We start from the raw sequence: 20,563 nt of genomic DNA on the forward strand, positions 1-20,563 counted from the left end.
TTATCTTTTAGTTTCTTGTTAGTTAAGTCATTTTAAAAATTAAACCTTTTTCAAAATATCTTTTTCTTAAAATTTTTATCTTATCTTTTTATCTTATCCTTTTCAAAATTTTATATTTTTCAAAATTTGATTTCAAAATATCTTATCTAAACTTCTTATCTTCTTATCTTTTCAAATTTGATTTCAAATCTTTTTCAATCAACTAACTAACTTTTTGTTTGTTTTTTATCTTTTTCAAAACCACCTAACTACTTTTCCCTCTCTAATTTTCGAAAATATCTCTCTCTTTTTCAAAAATTCTTTTTAATTAATTAATTGTTTCATGTTTTAATTTTAATTATAATTTATTTCTAATTTTCGAAAATCACTAACCTCTCTTTCAAAACTATTTTCGAAATTTCTCCTCTTTCTCTTTTCTTCTTCTATTTAATTATTTAATTACTAACACTTCTCTTCACCTCTCTTCATCCACAAATCCGAACCTCCTTCTTCACTCTTCTACCCCCTTCTTTTTCTACTAACATAAAGGAATCTCTATACTGTGACATAGAGGATTCCTCTTTCTTTTCTTGTTTTCTTCTCTTTCATATGAGCAGGAACAAGGATAAAGGCACTCTTGTTGAAATTGATCCAGAACCTGAAAGGACTCTGAAGAGAAAATTAAGAGAAGCTAAATTACAACAATCCAGAAGCAACCTTTCAGAAATTTTCGAACAAGAGAAGGAGATGGCCGAAAATAATAATAATAATGCAAGGAGAATGCTTAGTGATTTCACAAAACCAACGTCCAAGTTTGATGGAAGAAGCATCTCCATTCCTGCCATTGGAGCCAATAACTTTGAGCTTAAGCCTCAACTAGTTGCTTTAATGCAACAAAACTGCAAGTTTTATGGACTTCCATCTGAAGATCCTTATCAGTTTTTAACTGAGTTCTTGCAGATCTGTGAGACTGTAAAGACGAATGGAGTTGATCCTGAAGTCTACAGACTCATGCTTTTCCCTTTTGCTGTAAGAGACAGAGCTAGAATCTGGTTGGATTCACAGCCCAAGGATAGCCTGGACTCATGGGATAAGCTTGTCACTGCATTCTTAGATAAATTCTTTCCTCCTCAAAAGCTGAGCAAGCTGAGAGTGGATGTTCAAACCTTCAAACAAAAAGATGGTGAATCCCTCTATGAAGCTTGGGAAAGATACAAGCAGTTGACCAAAAGATGTCCATCTGACATGTTTTCAGAATGGACCATATTAGATATATTCTATTATGGTCTCTCTGAATTTTCGAAAATGTCATTGGACCATTCTGCAGGTGGATCTATTCACCTGAAGAAAACGCCTGAAGAGGCTCAAGAACTCATTGACATGGTTGCAAACAACCAGTTTATGTACACCTCTGAGAGGAATTCCGTGAACAATGGGGTACCTCAGAAGAAAGGAGTTCTTGAAATTGATGCTCTGAATGCCATATTGGCTCAGAACAAAATGTTGACTCAACAGGTCAACATAATCTCTCAAAATCTGAATGGATTGCAACATGCATCCAACAGTACTAGAGAGGTAGCTTCTGAAGAAGCTTATGATCCTGAGAACCCTGCCATGGCAGAGGTTAATTACATGGGTGAACCTTATGGAAACACCTATAACTCATCATGGAGAAATCATCCAAATTTCTCATGGAAGGATCAACAAAAACCTCAACAAGGTTTTAACAATGGTGGACGCAACAGGCTGAACAATAGTAAGCTATATCCATCATCTTCTCAGCAGCAGACAGAGAATTCTGAACAAAACAATTCTAATTTAGCCAATATAGTCTCTGATCTGTCAAAGGCCACTTTTAGTTTCATGAATGAAACAAGATCTTCCATCAGAAATTTGGAGGCACAAGTGGGCCAGCTGAGTAAGAAAGTCATTGAAACTCCTCCCAGTATTCTCCCAAGCAATACAGAAGAGAATCCAAAAGGAGAGTGCAAAGCCATTGACATAGTCAATATGGCCGAATGCACAAGGGGGGAGGAGGACGAAAATCCTAGTGAGAAAGACCTCCTGGGACGTTCCTCAAGTAAGAAGGAGTTTCCTATTAAGGATCCAGAGGAATCTGAGGCTCATTAATGAACTAGATACTTGGATTCAGAAAACTCTACCTCAAAAGAAACAAGATCCTGGCAAGTTCTTAATACCTTGCACCATTGGCACCATGAGCTTTGAAAAAGCTCTATGTGATCTGGGGTCAGGGATAAATCTAATGCCACTCTCTGTAATGGAGAAGCTGGGGATCATTGAGGTACAACCTGCCTTGTTCTCATTACAACTGGCAGACAAGTCCATGAGACAAGCTTATGGAATAGTAGAGGACGTGCTAGTAAAGGTTGAAGGCCTTTACATCCTTGCTGATTTCATAATCCTAGACACTAGGAAGAAAGATGATGAATGCATCATCCTAGGAAGACCTTTCCTAGCCACAGCAGGAGCTGTGATAGATGTCAACAGAGGTGAGTTAGTCCTTCAATTGAATGGGGACTACCTTGTGTTTAAGGCACATGGCCATCCCTCTGTGACAAAAGAGAGTAAGCATGAAGAGCTTCTCTCAGTTCAGAGTCAAGAAGAGCCCACACAGTCAAACTCTAAGTTTGGTGTTGTGAGGCCACAACCAAACTCTAAGTTTGGTGTTCAAACCCCATATCCAAACTCTAAGTTTGGTGTTGGGACTACACTAACATTGACCTGATCACCTTGTGGCTCCATGAGAGCCACTGTCAAGCTATTGACATTAAAGAAGCGCTTGTTGGGAGGCAACCCAATTTTATTTATCTAATTTTATTTTATTTTGTTTCTTTGTTATTTTTGTGTTTAATTAGGTACATGATCATGAGGAGTCACGAAAAAAATCAAAAAAATTAAAAACAGAGTCAAAAACAGAAGAAAAAAATTTTCACCCTGGAGGTAGCGCAGACTGGCGTTCAACGCCAGTAAGGTGCATCTGGCTGGCGTTCAACGCCAGAACAGAGCACCATTCTGGCGCTGAACGCCAGAAACAAGCAACAACCTGGCGTTAAACGCCAGGAATGTGCACAGAGAGGACAAGCTGGCGCTGAACGCCAGAAACAAGCATGAAACTGGCGTTCAACGCCAGAAACATGCATTACATGGGCGTTGAACGCCAGAACATGCACCAATGGGCGTTTGAACGCCAGAATGATGCATGAAGGCATTTTACACGCCTATATGGTGAAGGAATGGTATTTGTTTTCACCTCAGGATCTGTGGACCCCACAGGATCCTCACCTCAGGATCTGTGGCCCCCACAGGATCCCCACCTACCATATTCCCACCTTACCTTTTAATCCTAATCACACTCTCCTAATCCAAATCTCATTTCACTCCTCCCCATATCCCACTTCCCAAAAACCATTCACATCAACCTCCTCTTCCCCATAAACCCCACATACCCTCATAAAATTCAAATACAATTTCCCACCCATTCCCACCCAAAATGGCCGAACTCCCACCCTCCCTCTCCCTATAAATACCCTTCCATTCTTCTTCATTTTCACACAACACAAACCCCTTCTTCTCCCATATAGCCGAACCTACTTCTCTCCCTCTCTACCATATTCTCTTCTTCTTCTTCTATTATTATTTTCTTTTTGCTCGAGGACGAGCAAATTTTAAGTTTGGTGTGGTAAAAGCATAAGCTTTTTCTTTGTTTTTCCATTACCAATGGCACCTAAGGCCGGAGTTTCCTCAAGAAAAGGGAAAGGGAAAGCAAAAGCTTCCACCTCCGAGTCATGGGAGATGGAAAGATTCATCTCCAAGAGCCATCAAGACCACTTCTATGATGTTGTGGCAAAGAAGAAGGTGATCCCTGAAGTCCCTTTCAAACTCAAGAAGAATGAGTATCCGGAGATCCGACATGAAGTTCAAAGAAGAGGTTGGGAAGTCTTAACCAACCCCATGCAACAAGTTGGAATTTTAATGGTTCAAGAGTTCTATGCCAATGCATGGATCACTAGGAACCATGACCAAGGTATGAACCCAAGTCCAAAGAATTATCTCACAATGGTTAGGGGGAAATACTTGGATTTCAGTCCGGAAAATGTGAGGTTGGCGTTTCACTTACCCATGATGCAAGGTGATGAACGCCCCTACACAAGAAGGGTCAACTTTAATCAAAGATTGGACCAAGTCCTTATGGACATATGTGTGGAAGGAGCCCAATGGAGAATAGACTCCAAAGGCAAGCCAGTCCAACTAAGAAGACTGGACCTCAAGCTTGTAGCTAGAGGATGGTTGGAGTTCATCCAAAGATCCATCATCCCTACAAGCAACCGATCTGAAGTTACTGTGGATCGGGCCATCATGATTCATAGCATCATGATTGGAGAGGAAGTGGAAGTTCATGAAGTCATCTCCAATGAACTCTACAAAATAGCTGACAAGCCTTCACACATGGCACAGCTAGCCTTCCCCCACCTTATATGTCATCTATGTTACTCAGCTGGAGTTATCATAGAAGGAGATGTCTCCATTGAAGAAGACAAGCCCATCACCAAGAAAAGGATAGAGCAATCAAGAGAAGTTCCTCACGGCCCTCAAGAAGAACATGAGGAAGTTCATCATCAACAAATGCCTCAAGGAATGCACTTTCCTCCCAACAATTATTGGGAGCAACTCAACACCTCTTTGGAAGATTTGAGCCATAATGTGGAACAATTAAGGGTGGAACATCATGAGCACTCCATCATTCTCCAAGAAATAAGAGAAGATCAAAGAGCAATGAGGGAGGAGCAACAAAGGCAAGGAAGGGACATAGAAGAGTTGAAGAACATCATTGGTCCTTCAAGAAGAAGACGCCACTAAAGGTGGATTCATTCCTTGTTCTTTATTTCTTTCTGTTTTCGGTTTTTAATGTTGTGTTTAATTATGTTTTGTGTCTCTACTTCATGATCATTAGTATGTAACCATGCCTTAAAGCTATGAATAAATTCCATTAGTCCTTCACTTCTCTTAAATGAAAAATGTTTTAATTCAAAAGAACAAAAAGTACATAATTTTCGAAATTATTATTGAATTTAGTTTAATTATATTGATGTGGTGACAATGCTTTTTTGTTTTCTGAATGAATGATTGAACAGTGCATATGTCTTTTGATCTTGTTGTTTATGAGTGTTAAAATTGTTGGTTCTTGAAAGAATGATGAACAAAGAGAAATGTTATTGATGATCTGAAAAACATCATGAAATTGATTCTTGAAGCAAGAAAAAGCAGCAAAAAAAAAAAGGGCGAAAATTTTAAAAAAGCAAGGATCCAAGGCTTTGAGCATTAATGGATAGGAGGGCCCAAGGAAATTAAATCCAGGCCTAAGCAGCTAAATCAAGCTGTCCCTAACCATGTGCTTGTGTCATGAAGGTCCAAGTGAAAAGCTTGAGACTGAATGGTTAAAGTCGTGATCCAAAGCAAAAGAGTGTGTTTAAGAGCTCTGGACACCACTAACTGGGGACTCTAGCAAAGCTGAGTCACAATCTGAAAAGGTTCACCCAGTTATGTGTCTGTGGCATTTATGTATCCGGTGGTAATACTGGAAGACAAAGTGCTTAGGGCCACAGCCAAGACTCATAAGTAGCTGTGTTCAAGAATCAACATGCTTAACTAGGAAAGTCAATAACACTATCCAAAATTCTAAGTTCCCAGAGATGCCAATCACTCTGAACTTCAAAGGAAAAAGTGAGATGCCAAAACTGTTCAGAAGCAAAAAGCTACAAGTCCCGCTCATGTAATTAAATTAATATTCATTGATATTTTGGAATTTATAGTATATTCTCTTCTTTTTATCCTATTTGATTTTCAGTTGCTTGGGGACAAGCAACAATTTAAGTTTGGTGTTGTGATGAGCGGATAATTTATACGCTTTTTGGCATTGTTTTTAGGTAGTTTTTAGTGAATTCAAGCTACTTTTAGGGATGTTTTCATTAGTTTTTATGTTAAATTCACATTTCTGGACTTTACTATGAGTTTGTGTGTTTTTCTGTGATTTCAGGTAAATTCTGACTGAAATTGAGGGATTTGAGCAAAACTCTGAAAAAGACTGACAAAAAGGACTGCTGATGCTGTTGGATTCTGACCTCCCTGCACTCGAAATGGATTTTCTGGAGCTACAGAACTCCAATTGGCGCGCTCTCAACGGCGTTGGAAAGTAGACATCCAGGGCTTTCCAGCAATATATAATAGTCCATACTTTATTCGAAGAATGACGACGTAACTTGGCGTTGAACGCCAAGTACATGCTCCTTTCTTGAGTTAAACGCCAGAAAAACGTCATGATCCGGAGTTGAACGCCCAAAACACGTCATAACTCAAAGTTCAACTCCAAGAGAAGCCTCAGCTCGTGGATTGATCAAGCTCAGCCCAAACACACACCAAGTGGGCCCCAGAAGTGGATTTATGCATCATTTACTTACTCATGTAAACCCTAGTAGCTAGTCTAGTATATATAGGACATTTATCTATTGTATTAGACATCTTTTGACCACTTTAAGTCTTTGATCATTCGGTCACTTGATCATGGAGAGGGCTGGCCATTCGGCCATGCCTGAACCTCTTTCACTTATGTATTTTCAACGGTGGAGTTTCTGCACACCATAGATTAAGGGTGTGGAGCTCTGCTGTACCTCAAGTATTAATGCAATTCTATTTTCTTCTATTCAATTCTCTCTTATTCTTATTCCAAGATATTCATTCGCACCCAAGAACATGATGAATGTGATGAGTAAATAACCCTCATTATCATTCTCACTTATGAACGCGCGTGATTGACAACCACTTCCGTTCTACATGCAACAGAGCTTGAATGTGTATCTCTTAGATTCCCCAATAGAATCTTCGTGGTATAAGCTAGATAGATGGCGGCATTTATGAGGATCCGGAAAGTCTCACCTTGTCTGTGGTATTCCGAGTAGGATCCTGGGAATCCGGAAAGTCTAACCTTGTCTGTGGTATTCCGAGTAGGATTCCGGTAATGAATGACTGTGACGTGCTTCAAACTTGCAAGTGCTGGGCGTTAGTGACAGACGCAAAAGAATCAAGGGATTCTATTCCAGTAGGAGCGGGAACCAACCAGTGATTAGCCGTACTGTGACAGAGTGCGTGAGTATTAATTTTCACTGCGAGGATGGGATGTAGCCATCAACCATGGGTGATGCCTCCAAACGATTAGCCGTGCGATTGACAACCGCATAGGATCATTTTCCCGAGAGGATTGAAAGTAGCCACCGCTGATGGTGAACCCTTATACACAGCTTGCCATGGAAAGGAGTAAGAAGGATTGAGTAGAAGCAATGGGAGAGCAGGCGTCCGTGAGCCATACAGCATCTCCATGCGCTTATTTGAAATTCCCACCAATGAATCTGCATAAGTATTCTATCCCTTTTATTTTATTGTTTATTTGAATCTAATTAAGTATCATGTTTAATCCGCCTGACTGAGATTTACAAGGTGACCATAGCTTGCTTCATACCAACAATCTCTGTGGATTCGACCCTTACTCACGTAAGGTTTATTACTTGGACGACCCAGTACACTTGCTGGTTAGTTGAACGGAGTTGTGAATTCAACTGGTGCCCCTTAGAAGCCTTCATCTCAAAATAATTAGAACATGGATCACAATTTCGTCCACCAGTCTTCAATCATGTACTTCTCATCCAACTTTGCAAAGTGCACTTCGGCAACAATGTTGTCAATTGGGTCACACCGGAGTAGAGAATGATTCTCCGGTAGATGTTTCATTGCTTCTTCTAGGCTAAAATTCACGACTCTCCCATCTATTTCAAATGAGTAGGTTCCCGAGTAGGCATCTAACTTGAATCTAGAGGTCCTCAAAAATGGTCTCCCAAGTAGAATGGATGATGCCCTCTCGGACTCGCTTGATGGCATCTCAAGAACATAGAAATCAATCGGAAATACCAACTCTTTTATATTTACCAACACATCTTCCGCAACACCCGTCATAGTTATTATGCTTTTGTCTGCCAGAACAAATCTTGCCGTCGATCTCTTCAATGGTGGTAGCCTCAATACCTTGTAGACGGAGAGGGGCATAATGCTAACACATGCACCGAGGTCACACATACAATCTAAAAATTGAACTCCATTTACGGTGCAAGTGACCATGCATGGGCCTAGATCGTCACACTTCTCGGGCAATGCTCCCATTAAAGCGGAAGTAGAACTCCCCAATGGAATAGTCTTTAGCTCAAGAATTCTATCCTTGTTCATGCATAAATCTTTAAGGAATTTTGCATATTTAGGTACTTGATGGATAGCATCAAAGAGGGGGATGGTTACCTCAACTTTCTTGAACATTTCTATCATCTTGGGGTCAAGTTCCATGCGCTTCCTAGCTTTCTTTGCAAGTGTCGAAAATGGGATTGGTTGAGCAATTTCTTCTTCCACGATTCTCTTATTCTTGGGGACCTCACTTGTTGGTTGAGTTTCTTCATCTTCAACTATGACTTATGGTGCCTCCTCTTCTTCTATCTCTTCTATCTCTACTCCCTCCTCCTCTTGAGTGATTATGATTGGACTTGGGTCCTTTGCCCTCTTCTCCTTTAATTGAGTTCCGGATCTCAAGGTGATGGCATTAATGCCTCCCTTGAAATTGGGTTGAGGTTGAGAGGGAATGGCACTTGGATTTGAGGGGTGAGGAGTAGGATTGGATGGTAGATCCATGCGTGCAAGAAGAGTTTGTAGTGTGGATGTAAGGCCGGTAAGGCTGGAAGCAAGTGTGGTTTGGAGCTCTTTTTGGCCTTGGAGGATAGTCTGAAGTGTATCATCTTGATTGGAAGAAGTTGGAGGGTATGTGAGTTGAGGGGCTTGTGATTGGTTGGGTGGTGGTCGTTGATGTGGTGGTTGGTATGTTTGGTAATTTCTTCCTTGATTTTGTTGGGCATATGATTGGTTTTGGGGGTATGGGGTCGGTTTTGTGAGTTGTTGTTGTTCCATCTTTTGTTACCTCCATTGTTGTTGTTGTCCCTACTTCCTTGTTGGTGATTATCCTTCCAATTTTGATTATAATTGCCACCCCCTTGATTGTAGCTTCCTCCTTGATGGGGGTACCCTTGATTGAAATTACCGCCTTGTTGGTAGTACCCTTGATTTGGGCGGTCATAGAAGTTGTGGGTAGCCGCCAAAGTGTTGTCTTCTTGAAGACTTGGGCATTCATCCGTGTAGTGGGAATAGCAAGAACAAATGCCACACACTTTTTGAGGAACTAATTGTTGACTATATTGTTGAGGGGATGGTGGAGGTTGATGTTGGTAGGGTTGTTGTTGATAAGGTTGTTGTTGGCCCAATTGGAGTTGCTTTAGGATGTTTGTCATTTCTCCCAAGGATTTGGCTAGAGCGGTGGTCTCACTACTAGTTGATACCTCATTCACGGTTTTTGGGCGGTTAACTCTTCTTCTAGCTTGTTGATTGGACTCGGCTAAGTCACTAATGAGTTGCCATGCTTCCTCCGCCGTCCTATATTTAGACAAAGAACCATTGCTAGAGGAGTCCAAGAGAGTCCTATCATGTTCTCGCCTCCCTTGGCATATGTAGCCTAGCAACACTTGGGTGTCGATCATGTGATTAGGGCATGCGTCAAGGAGTTTGTTAAACCGTTCCCAATACTCATATAGGGGTTTCGTTTCACCTTGTACAATGCATGAGATCTCCTTCCTTAGCTTGTCCATCCTTTCCGGTGGCAAGAATTTTTCTAAGAACCCTCTTCTAAGCAAGTCCCAATCGGAAATGACTTCACTAGGTAGAGTGTAGAATCATTCTTTGGCCTTATCTTCAAGAGAGAAGGGGAAAGCAAACAACCATATAGCAACTTCATTGGATCCTTTCCGTCTAGTTGTTGAGCATATACGATGAAAATCTTTGAGATGTCGAATAGGGTCTTGTGCGGGAAGTCCATGGAACCTAGGTAAGAGGTTAATCAAAGCGGTCTTGAGTTCAAAGTTTGCATTCAAGTTGGGATGAAGCACATGAAGAGATTGAAGAACATAATCCGGTGCACCCGCTTCCTTGAGAGTAACTCTCCTTGGAGCGGCCATGGTGTTGGTACCTAGATCAAAAGAAGATTTATTAGTAGTATTAACGGGGGAATGGTTAGTGCTTTCTTCAAATGATGGTTCAATATTCACTTCGGGTAAGGTTGGTGAATTGGTAGGAACCTTTTCACCTTCCCCAAAAGTTAACCGCCTCCGAGCTTGTCTAATGTGAAGCAAAGTTCGTTCAATTTCTGGATCAAATGGGACTAAGTTCGGATTCGGTTGTGAACGCGTCATACAATGAAGAAGAAGTAAAGCTCATGGTAATAAGTGGGATTAGTCAATCAAACAAAGAGGCAAGGTAAAATGCAACTATGTACATATACACATATCTACACTAAGCAATAACATGGCACACATAAGCAATTCCCCAGCAACGGCACCATTTTGATAAACGAAATTTAACATGTCGATATAGAATTCAATAGTGAATATAATTGTGAGTATAGTCCAATTGACATTCAAACCTCGCATCAAACAATTCTACAATCTATAATCGAGAGTACTAGTCTCCCGAGTCGTCCTCCCTTGGAATTGCTAGAGAATGCATGTTATTGATTAGGAAGCTTTTGTTATGAATCTTTTGAAGGTCGGTGTATTAATAGCAAAAGTAGATGACAAACAATCAATATTAAAGGACTTGGCCTAGGGTTGGCATTAGAAATTCTATCACTATAGTTTCCTTCAATGATGATAACAATTAAGCCTTACTCCACTTAGTTGACCTCTAAATATAGAGGAAAGTCAAGTGAAAGTAATTAGCTTGAATCACAAGTCTTAGCTTCACCCTAAGGGAATGTAATTTTAGCGCATCCCAAACCAATTAGCAATCCTTAGTTCTGAATCAACAATTGACATCTACTATTCAACTTTTCCTAATAGTCCAAACCCTAACCCAAGTGAGAAACTTTTACTCCATAATTAGTATTGGCATTTTATCAAACACTTGATGAGCATTCATAAGAGCCATTAAGGAATTAGAATGAAGAATGGAAATGAAGAGATCTAGATTACACAATTATCTACAATTGAACAATCACAAGTAATGGATATGAAATTACCTCAATTCACTAGTTCCAAATTCAAGTAACAAAAGCAAAGCTAGATCCAAAGTGAAAGGATCAAAGAACACTAATTGAGAATATGAGAAGAGTAGATCTACTAATTGCATCAAACTAAAAGTGTATTACAATGGATCTCACCAAGGAAAATCAAAGGAGAATTGTAATGGAGATTGAGGAGAATGAAATCCTAGAGAGAAGTTGGAGATTCTCTCTCTACCCCAAAGTGTAACTAACTCTAAGAAAATATCTAAAGAAATGTAAAAATGAGCCAAAAGTCCCTTAACCCTTCAATCCTTGATCTTCTTAAACTTTTTCCCGCCAAAGCATTTCCCCAAAATGGGATCTCTAACTGTCTCCACGCTCTGGTCACGTGCTCTCTAAAAAATCATGTGACACCATCGGCGCGTACGCGCACAATACGCGCACGCGTCCTTGGGGCAATTGCAATTCGCGCGCAAGCGTAACCTACGCGGACGCGTCCAAGAGGATCATGACTTAGCCGCTACACGCGCCGGCTTATAGCTTGGCTCCTAGCTTGGCTCTTGATAGCGCACATTCACGCGGACGCACCATGTGCGCGTACGCGTCAATGCTGAAGTTTCCAAAGCTTATTTTCTCATGCTCCTTTCCTTTGTACATACTTCCCTTCTCTCCTCCGGGTCATCCCTGCCCTATACTCTGAAACCACTTAACATACAGGTCACGGCATCGAATGGCACCAAGGGAGGATTAGAAATATATCTAATTTAGTGCAAAATAAGCATGTTTTCATCCATGAGGCAAAATTAGGAAAGGAACACAAAGTCATGTATTTTCATACGAAAAGTGTGTAGTATCATTGGTAAAACCCTCGAAATCAATACTGAATAAACCCTAAAAATGGGGTTTATCAAACCCCGAGGTTAGTACAAAACGCAGAACATTATGCAATCTTGAAGCTATAGCTGCAGATGCACCAACCATTGGATCGATACGAGTAGTTGTTGGTGGTGGAGTATTTAAAATTGGAACAGTGGGTGGTAGAGGAGCACTGGTTGCTGGTGGAGGAATTAAAGCTAGTGCAGCTGGTGGAGGTTGTCTTCTTTTTTTTGGGAGCTTTGGTAGCTTTGCCTGGGGTTGCACAACAGGTGTTGCAACCTGTTGGACAATATTTAATGAGATGAAAATAAATATATAAAGCAACAATAACAGAGAACAATGATTGAAAACCAGTTGAGAGTTTTCATTTTCATTTTCTGACACAATGGGTTGACTCATGCCAAGCTCAATCTCAGTAGCATTGCCTTTATCTTGTACTTCAATTGCAGCAGCTGCAATAGCCACAGCCTCATCGTCAGCCTTCTTGGCACAATTCCTCTTTGTCGTGACCCTTACCACCATAATGACGACAAAAATCCTCTTTATATACCCTCTTCATCTTGGTGATCTTCTGCTTCTTGCCTCTAACTGGGCTTTCATCAGCATCCTTTCTTCGTTTTTTCTTGGGTGCTCCCGGCATCTTCTTAAACTTGGGTGCTTATGGTCTGTTGTAGATTGACTTCTCCCATAATTTCTGGCTAGGAATAGGGTTAATATGGAATGCATATATGTCATTGTATGTACCCATTATCAACCATTTATGACAAAAGTTTTCAGGTTGCTTGCCTGCCCTAGCCATTGCAGTACAAGCATAGACACATGACATTCCTATTTCAAATTAATAAAATGCACCCAAAATATTACGAACCAATTTCAGCTTGAAATCCACAATAAGTTAAGGAACCACAATTACAATATCAGCATAACTATAAGAACACTAATCACAATTAAAAATTAGTAACCACAATTACAATTATAGTAATCACAATTACTATAAGAACATTAGTCATAACTAAAAATTAGTACCACAACTAAAGTATAACAGTAATCACAATTACAATATAAGAACAACAACCACGATTATATTATAAATTAGTACCACTAAGTTGCCAAAATCCACATGTGCATATTTTCTTTTCCAAGTCCACTACCATATTGGTTGGCCAACCATGGACCTCGAATTGTTCATAGTCTGCATCTCCGGACCACATTGGCACCCAATTCTTTGATTCATTCCTGATCTTTTCCAAGCGGCTACGTTGAACAGGTGGTAGTAACCCAACATGGTTCCTGAATTTCAGCTTGTTCCGAGCAATTGTCCTCATGATATACATTCTAACTTCTTTGAGTAGTGTGATAATTGGTTTGACCCTTGCTTCTTTGATTCTAGCATTGAAGACTTCACAAGTATTGTTACACATGTTGTCACATTTTGGTTCATTGCAAAAGAAGCCTGACTCCATGCATCTCTTTACCATTTAGAAAGGTACTCCCATGCTTCCTTGTTAGCTCTTTGAATTTTCATCATCCCTTCAACAAATCCCTCTTGAGTAGTAGATCTTGCACATTCCCATTGTAATCCTCTGAGTTCGTTGTCTTTCTACCGCTTATTGAAGTTTCTCCACAAGTGTCATACACAAAATCTATGGTGGACATCAGGCATAACCTCCTGGACAACTACGATTAGGCCCCACACAAAACCACCAAGATTAATAACTTACAATATCGTGACCCAAAATGGTCTCCAACCTTACATAAGTGACACAAAATAAGTCCCTATACATGTATAAGTGACAGCAATCTAATCCCCACAACTTATTAAGTAGTACTCCTATCTCATTCTACCAATACAAGAAACAAAAAATTGAAACAAACCAGTTATTGAAACAGAATCATGGAAGCAACATATTGAAAAAGAACCATACAAGCAACAACAATTATTAAAACAGACCCATGCAAGCAACAAATAATATTGAAATACCCTCATTACTGAAATACAATAACTATTGTTAAAGCCAAGAACCATTAAATAACAATTATCGCTACTGATGACTAATGATTGGATTTTTGATGGTTTAGAATTTCACAAATGAAATCTCGTCGAAGTATAGTTTCTAAACCAAGCAATAATCCTTTCATACAAAAATTTGTTTGTCACAAGTAACAAACCCCTAAAATCTATAAATCGAAGTATTGAACCTCGGGTCGTTCTCCCTAGGAATTACAATAAAGTGTCTTGTTATTGGTTATGGGTTATGTTCTGGGGTTTTTGAGAAGAGGCATGAAAGATAAATGACAAGGAAGTAAACTATTAGCTAAAAAGGTCTTGGTAAGGTGGTGCATGAAATTGTGATTCATTCTTTTCACAACTCAAACAGTCCCCAGGTAATGGCTCCAAAAACTTGGTACTCAATACCATGGTCTAAACATAATTTCACAACTTCGCACAACTAACCAGCAAGTGCACTCGGTCGTCCAAGTAATAAACCTTACGCGAGTAAGGGTCGATCCCACGGAGATTGTTGGTATGAAGCAAGCTATGGTCACCTTGTAAATCTTAGTCAGGCAGATTCAAATGGTTATGAATGATATATGAATAAAGCATAAAGATAGAGATACTTATGTAATTCATTGGTGAGAACTTCAGATAAGCGTATGGAGATGCTTAGTCCCTTCCGTCTCTCTGCTTTCTTACTGTCTTCATCCAATCCTTCTTACTCCTTTCCATGGCAAGCTGTATGTTGGGCATCACCATTGTCAGTGCCTACAATCCCGTCCTCTCAGTGAAAATGTTCAATGCACCCTGTCACGGCACGGCTAATCATCTGTCAGTTCTCAATCAGGTTGGAATAGAATCCATTGATTCTTTTGCGTCTGTCACTAACGCCCAGCCTTCAGGAGTTTGAAGCTCGTCATAGTCATTCAATCATTGAATCCTACTCAGAATACCACAGACAAGGTTTAGACCTTCCGGATTCTCTTGAATACCGCCATCAATTCTAGCTTATACCACAAAGATTCTGATTAAGGAATCCAAGAGATAAACATTCAAGCCTTGTTTGCTTGTAGAACGGAGGTGGTTGTCAGGCACTCGTTCATAAATGAGAATGATGATGAGTGTCACATAATCATCACATTCATCATGTTCTTGGGTACGAATGAATATCTTAGAATTAGAACAAGCTGAATTGAATAGAAGAACAATAGTAATTGCATTAATACTCGAGGTACAGCAGAGCTCCACACCTTAATCTATGGTGTGTAGAAACTCCACCATTGAAAATACATAATAACAAGGTCTAGGCATGGCCGGGAGGCCAGCCCCCATGATCTAAGAACTAGATGTCCAAAGATAGCTGCCTAGATTCCAAAAATAAAAATACAATAGTACAAGGTCCTATTTGTAGAGAACTAGTAGCCTAGGGTTTACAGAAATGAGTAAATGACATAAAAATCCACTTCCGGGCCCACTTGGTGTGTGCTTGGGCTGAGCATTGAAGCATTTTCGTGTAGAGTCTTTTCTTGGAGTTAAACGCCAGCTTTTGTGCCAGTTTGGGCGTTTAACTCCCATTCTTGTGCCAGTTCCGGCGTTTAACGCCGGGCAGTTTTGAGCTGATTTGGAACGCCGGTTTGGGCCATCAAATCTCGGGAAAAGTATGGACTATTATACATTGCTGGAAAGCCCAGGATGTCTACTTTCTAAAGCCGTTGAGAACGCGCCAATTGGGCTTCTGTAGCGCCAGAAAATCCACTTAGAGTGCAGGGAAGTCAGAATCCAACAGCATCTGCATTCCTTTTCAGCCTCTGAATCAGATTTTTGCTCAGGTCCCTCAATTTCAGCCAGAAAATACCTGAAATCACAGAAAAATACACAAACTCATAGTAAAGTCCAGAAAAGTGAATTTTAACTAAAAACTAATAAAAATATACTAAAAACTAACTAAAACATACTAAAAACATACTAAAAACAATGCCAAAAAGCGTATAAATTATCCGCTCATCACAACACCAAACTTAAATTATTGCTTGTCCTCAAGCAACTGAAAATCAAATAAGATAAAGAGAAGAGAATATGCAATGAATTCCAAAAATATCTATGAAGATCAGTATTAATTAGATGAGCGGGGCTTTTAGCTTTTTGCCTCTGAACAGTTTTGGCATCTCACTCTATCCTTTGAAATTCAGAATGATTGGTGGTGCACGAAATTGTGATCACTACTTTTCAAAACACAAACAATTCCTAGTAATGGCTCCAAAGACTTGGTGCTCAATACCATGGCATAAACACAACTTCGCACAACTAACCAGCAAGTGCACTGGGTCGTCCAAGTAATAAACCTTACGCGAGTAAGGGTCGATCCCACGGAGATTGGTGGTATGAAGCAAGCTATGGTCACCTTGTAAATCTCAGTCAGGCAGACTCAAATGGGTATAGTGATAAACGAATAAAGCATAAAGATAAAGATAGAGATACTTATGTATATCATTGGTGAGAGCTTCAGATAAGCGAATGAAGATGCCTTCCCTTCCGTCTCTCTGCTTTCCTACTGTCTTCATCCAATCCTTCTTACTCCTTTCCATGGCAAGCTCATGCAAGGGTTTCACCATTGTCAGTGGCTACCTCCCATCCTCTCAGTGAAAACAATTGCATATGCTCTATCACAGCACGCGGAATTCATCTGTCGGTTCTCGGTCAGGCCGGAATAGAATCCAGTGATTCTTTTGCGTCTGTCACTAACGCCCCACCTTTCGGAGTTTGAAGCACGTCACAGTCATTCAGTCATTGAATTCTACTCAGAATACCACAGACAAGGTTAGACCTTCCGGATTCTCTTGAATGCTACCATCAGTTCTTGCCTATACCACGAAGACTCTGATCTCACGGAATGGCTGGCTCGTTTGTCAGGCGAGCACTCGGTTGTCAGGCGATCAACCATGCGTCGTGCAATCAGAAATCCAAGAGATAAACACTAGGGCCTTGTTGCTTTGTAGAACAAAGTGGTTGTCAGTCACTTTGTTCATAGGTGAGAATAATGATGAGTGTCACGGATCATCACATTCATCAAGTTGAAGAACAAGTGATATCTTGGACAAAGAACAAGCGGAATTGAATAGAAGAACAATAGTAATTGCATTAATACTCGAGGTACAGCAGAGCTCCACACCTTAATCTATGGTGTGTAGAAACTCCACCGTTGAAAATACATAAGAACAAGGTCTAGGCATGGCCGAATGGCCAGCCTCCCAAAGTGAGTTCAATCATCAAAACATGATCAAAAGACTCTCTATATATCAAATACAATAGTAAAAGGTCCTACTTATAGAAAACTAGTAGCCTAAGGTGTACAAAGATGAGTAAATGACATAAAAATCCACTTCCGGGCCCACTTGGTGTGTGCTTGGGCTGAGCAATGAAGCATTTTCGTGTAGAGACTCTTCTTGGAGTTAAACGCCAGCTTTTATGCCAGTTTGGGCGTTTAACTCCCAATTAGGTGCCAGTTCCGGCGTTTAACGCTGGAATTTCTGTAGGTGACTTTGAACGCCGGTTTGGGCCATCAAATCTTGGGCAAAGTATGGACTATCATATATTGCTGGAAAGCCCAGGATGTCTACTTTCCAACGCCGTTGAGAGCGCGCCAATTGGGCTTCTGTAGCTCCCGAAAATCCACTTCGAGTGCAGGGAGGTCAGAATCCAACAGCATCTGCAGTCCTTTTTAGTCTCTGAATCAGATTTTTGCTCAGAACCTTCAATTTCAGCCAGAAAATACCTGAAATCATAGAAAAACACACAAACTCATAGTAAAGTCCAGAAAAGTGAATTTTAACTAAAAACTAATAAAAATATACTAAGAACTCAACTAAAACTACCAAAAACATACTAAAAACAATGCCAAAAAGCATACAAATTATCCGCTCATCACAACACCAAACTTAAATTGTTGCTTGTCCCCAAGCAACTGAAGATCAAATAAGATAAAAAGAAGAGAATATGCAATGAACTCCAAAAACATCTATGAAGATCGGTATTAATTAGATGAGCGGGGCTTTTAGCTTTTTGCCTCTGAATAGTTTTGGCATCTCACTATATCCTTTGAAATTCAGAATGATTGGCTTCTTTAGGAACTCAGAATCCAGATAGTGTTATTGATTCTCCTAGTTAAGTATGATGATTCTTGAACACAGCTATTTATTGAGTCTTGGCTGTGGCCCAAAGCACTCTGTCTTCCAGTATTACCACCGGATACATACATGCCACAGACACATAATTGGGTGAACCTTTTCAGATTGTGACTCAGCTTTGCTAGAGTCCCCAATTAGAGGTGTCCAGGGTTCTTAAGCACACTCTTATTGCCTTGGATCACAACTTTATTTCTTTCTTTTTCTCTCTTTTTTTTCGGTTTTTTTTTTCGTTCTTTTTCTTTTTTTTTTCTTTTTCGCTTGCTTCTCTCTTTTTTTTTTTGTATTCACTGCTTTTTCTTGCTTCAAGAATCATTTTTTTTTTATTTTTCAGATCCTCAGTAACATGTCTCCTTTTTCATCATTCTTTCAAGAGCCAACATTCATGAACCACAAATTCAAAAGATATATGCACTGTTCAAGCATACATTCAGAGAACAAAAGTGTTGCCACCACATCAAAATAATTAAACTGTTATAAAATTCAAAATTCATGCAATTCTTCTCCTTTTCAATTAAGCACATTTTTTTTAAGAGAGGTGATGGATTCATAGGACATTCATAACTTTAAGGCATAGACACTAATGATCACAAGACACAAACATGGATAACATAAAGCATAAAAATTCGAAAAACAGAAGAATAAAGAACAAGGAAATCAAGGAACGGGTCCACCTTAGTGATGGCGGCTCTTCCTTCCTCTTGAAGGTCCTATGGAGTGCTTGAGCTCCTCAATATCTCTTCCTTGTCTTTGTTGCTCCTCTCTCATGATTCTTTGATCTTCTCTTATTTCATGGAGGAGAATGGAGTGTTCTTGGTGCTCCACCCTTAGTTGTCCCATGTTGGAACTCAATTCTCCTAGGGAGGTGTTAATTTGCTCCCAATAGTCTTGTGGAGGAAAGTGCATCCCTTGAGGTATCTCAGGGATCTCATGATGAGAGGGGTCTCTTGTTTGCTCCATCCTTTTCTTGGTGATGGGCTTGTCCTCATCAATGGTGATGTCTCCCTCTATGTCAACTCCAACTGAATAACAGAGGTGACAAATGAGATGAGGAAAGGCTAACCTTGCCAAGGTGGAGGACTTGTCCGCCACTTTGTAAAGTTCTTGGGCTATAACCTCATGAACTTCCACTTCTTCTCCAATCATGATGCTATGGATCATGATGGCCCGGTCTAGAGTAACTTCGGACCGGTTGCTAGTGGGAATGATTGAGCGTTGGATAAACTCCAACCATCCTCTAGCCACGGGCTTGAGGTCATGCCTTCTCAATTGAACCGGCTTGCCTCTTGAATCTCTCTTCCATTGTGCGCCCTCTTCACATATGACTGTGAGGACTTGGTCCAACCTTTGATCAAAGTTGACTCTTCTTGTGTAAGGATGTTCATCTCCTTGCATCATAGGCAAGTTGAACGCTACCCTCACACTTTCCGGACTAAAATCCAAGTATTTCCCCCGAACCATAGTAAGATAATTCTTTGGATCCGGGTTCACACTTTGATCATGGTTCTTGGTGATCCATGCATTGGCATAGAACTCTTGAACCATCAAGATTCCGACTTGTTGAATGGGGTTGGTAAGGACTTCCCAACCTCTTCTTCGGATCTCATGGCGGATCTCCGGATATTCACCCTTTTGAGTGAAAAGGGGACCTCGGGGATCACCTTCTTCAAGGCCACAACTTCATAGAAGTGGTCTTGATGCACCCTTGAGATGAATCTATCCATCTCCCATGACTCGGAGGTGGAAGCTTTTACCTTCCCTTTCCTCTTTCTAGAGGTCTCTCCGGCCTTGGATGCCATAAATGGTTATGGAAAAACGAAAAAGCAACGCTTTTACCACACCAAACTTAAAATGTTTGCTCGTCCTCGAGCAAAAGAAGAAAGAAGAGAGTAGAAGAAGAAGAAATGAGGAAAAAGGGAATGGTGGTGTATTTGGCCAAAGAGGGGGAGAAGTGGTGTTTAGGGTGTGTGAAAATGAAGGGATGAAGAAGGGTTTATATAGGAGAGAGGGGGTGATGGTTCGGCCATTATGGGTGGGTTTGGGAGGGAAAGTGGTTTGAATTTGAATGGTGAGGTTGGTGGGGTTTTATGAAGGATGGATGTGAGTGGTGAAGAGAAAGATGGGATTTGATAGGTGAAGGGTTTTTGGGGAAGAGGTATTGAGGTGATTGGTGAATGGGTGAAGAAGAGAGAGAGAGTGGTGGGGTTGGTAGGGATCCTGTGGGGTCCACAGATCCTGTGGTGTCAAGGAAAAGTCATCCCTGCACCAAATGGCATCAAAATTCACGTTTTGAGCCATTTCTGGCGTTAAACGCCGGGCTGGTGCCCATTCCTGGCGTTTAACGCCAGGTTCTTGCCCTTCTCTGGCGTTTAACGC

General features: G+C 40.5%; 1 non-coding gene across 1 annotated transcript; it reads right to left on the reverse strand.

Moving 5' to 3' along the window:
* Positions 1 to 1,122: 1,122 nt before the first annotated feature.
* LOC130963932 (small nucleolar RNA R71) lies at positions 1,123 to 1,226 on the reverse strand. Its single transcript, XR_009080048.1, has one exon. It is a non-coding gene; the product is annotated as a small nucleolar RNA R71 (small nucleolar RNA).
* Between the last annotated feature and the right edge of the window lie 19,337 nt (positions 1,227 to 20,563).

Source organism: Arachis stenosperma, chromosome 2 (genome assembly GCF_014773155.1).
Source record: "Arachis stenosperma cultivar V10309 chromosome 2, arast.V10309.gnm1.PFL2, whole genome shotgun sequence".
NCBI lineage: Eukaryota > Viridiplantae > Streptophyta > Magnoliopsida > Fabales > Fabaceae > Arachis > Arachis stenosperma.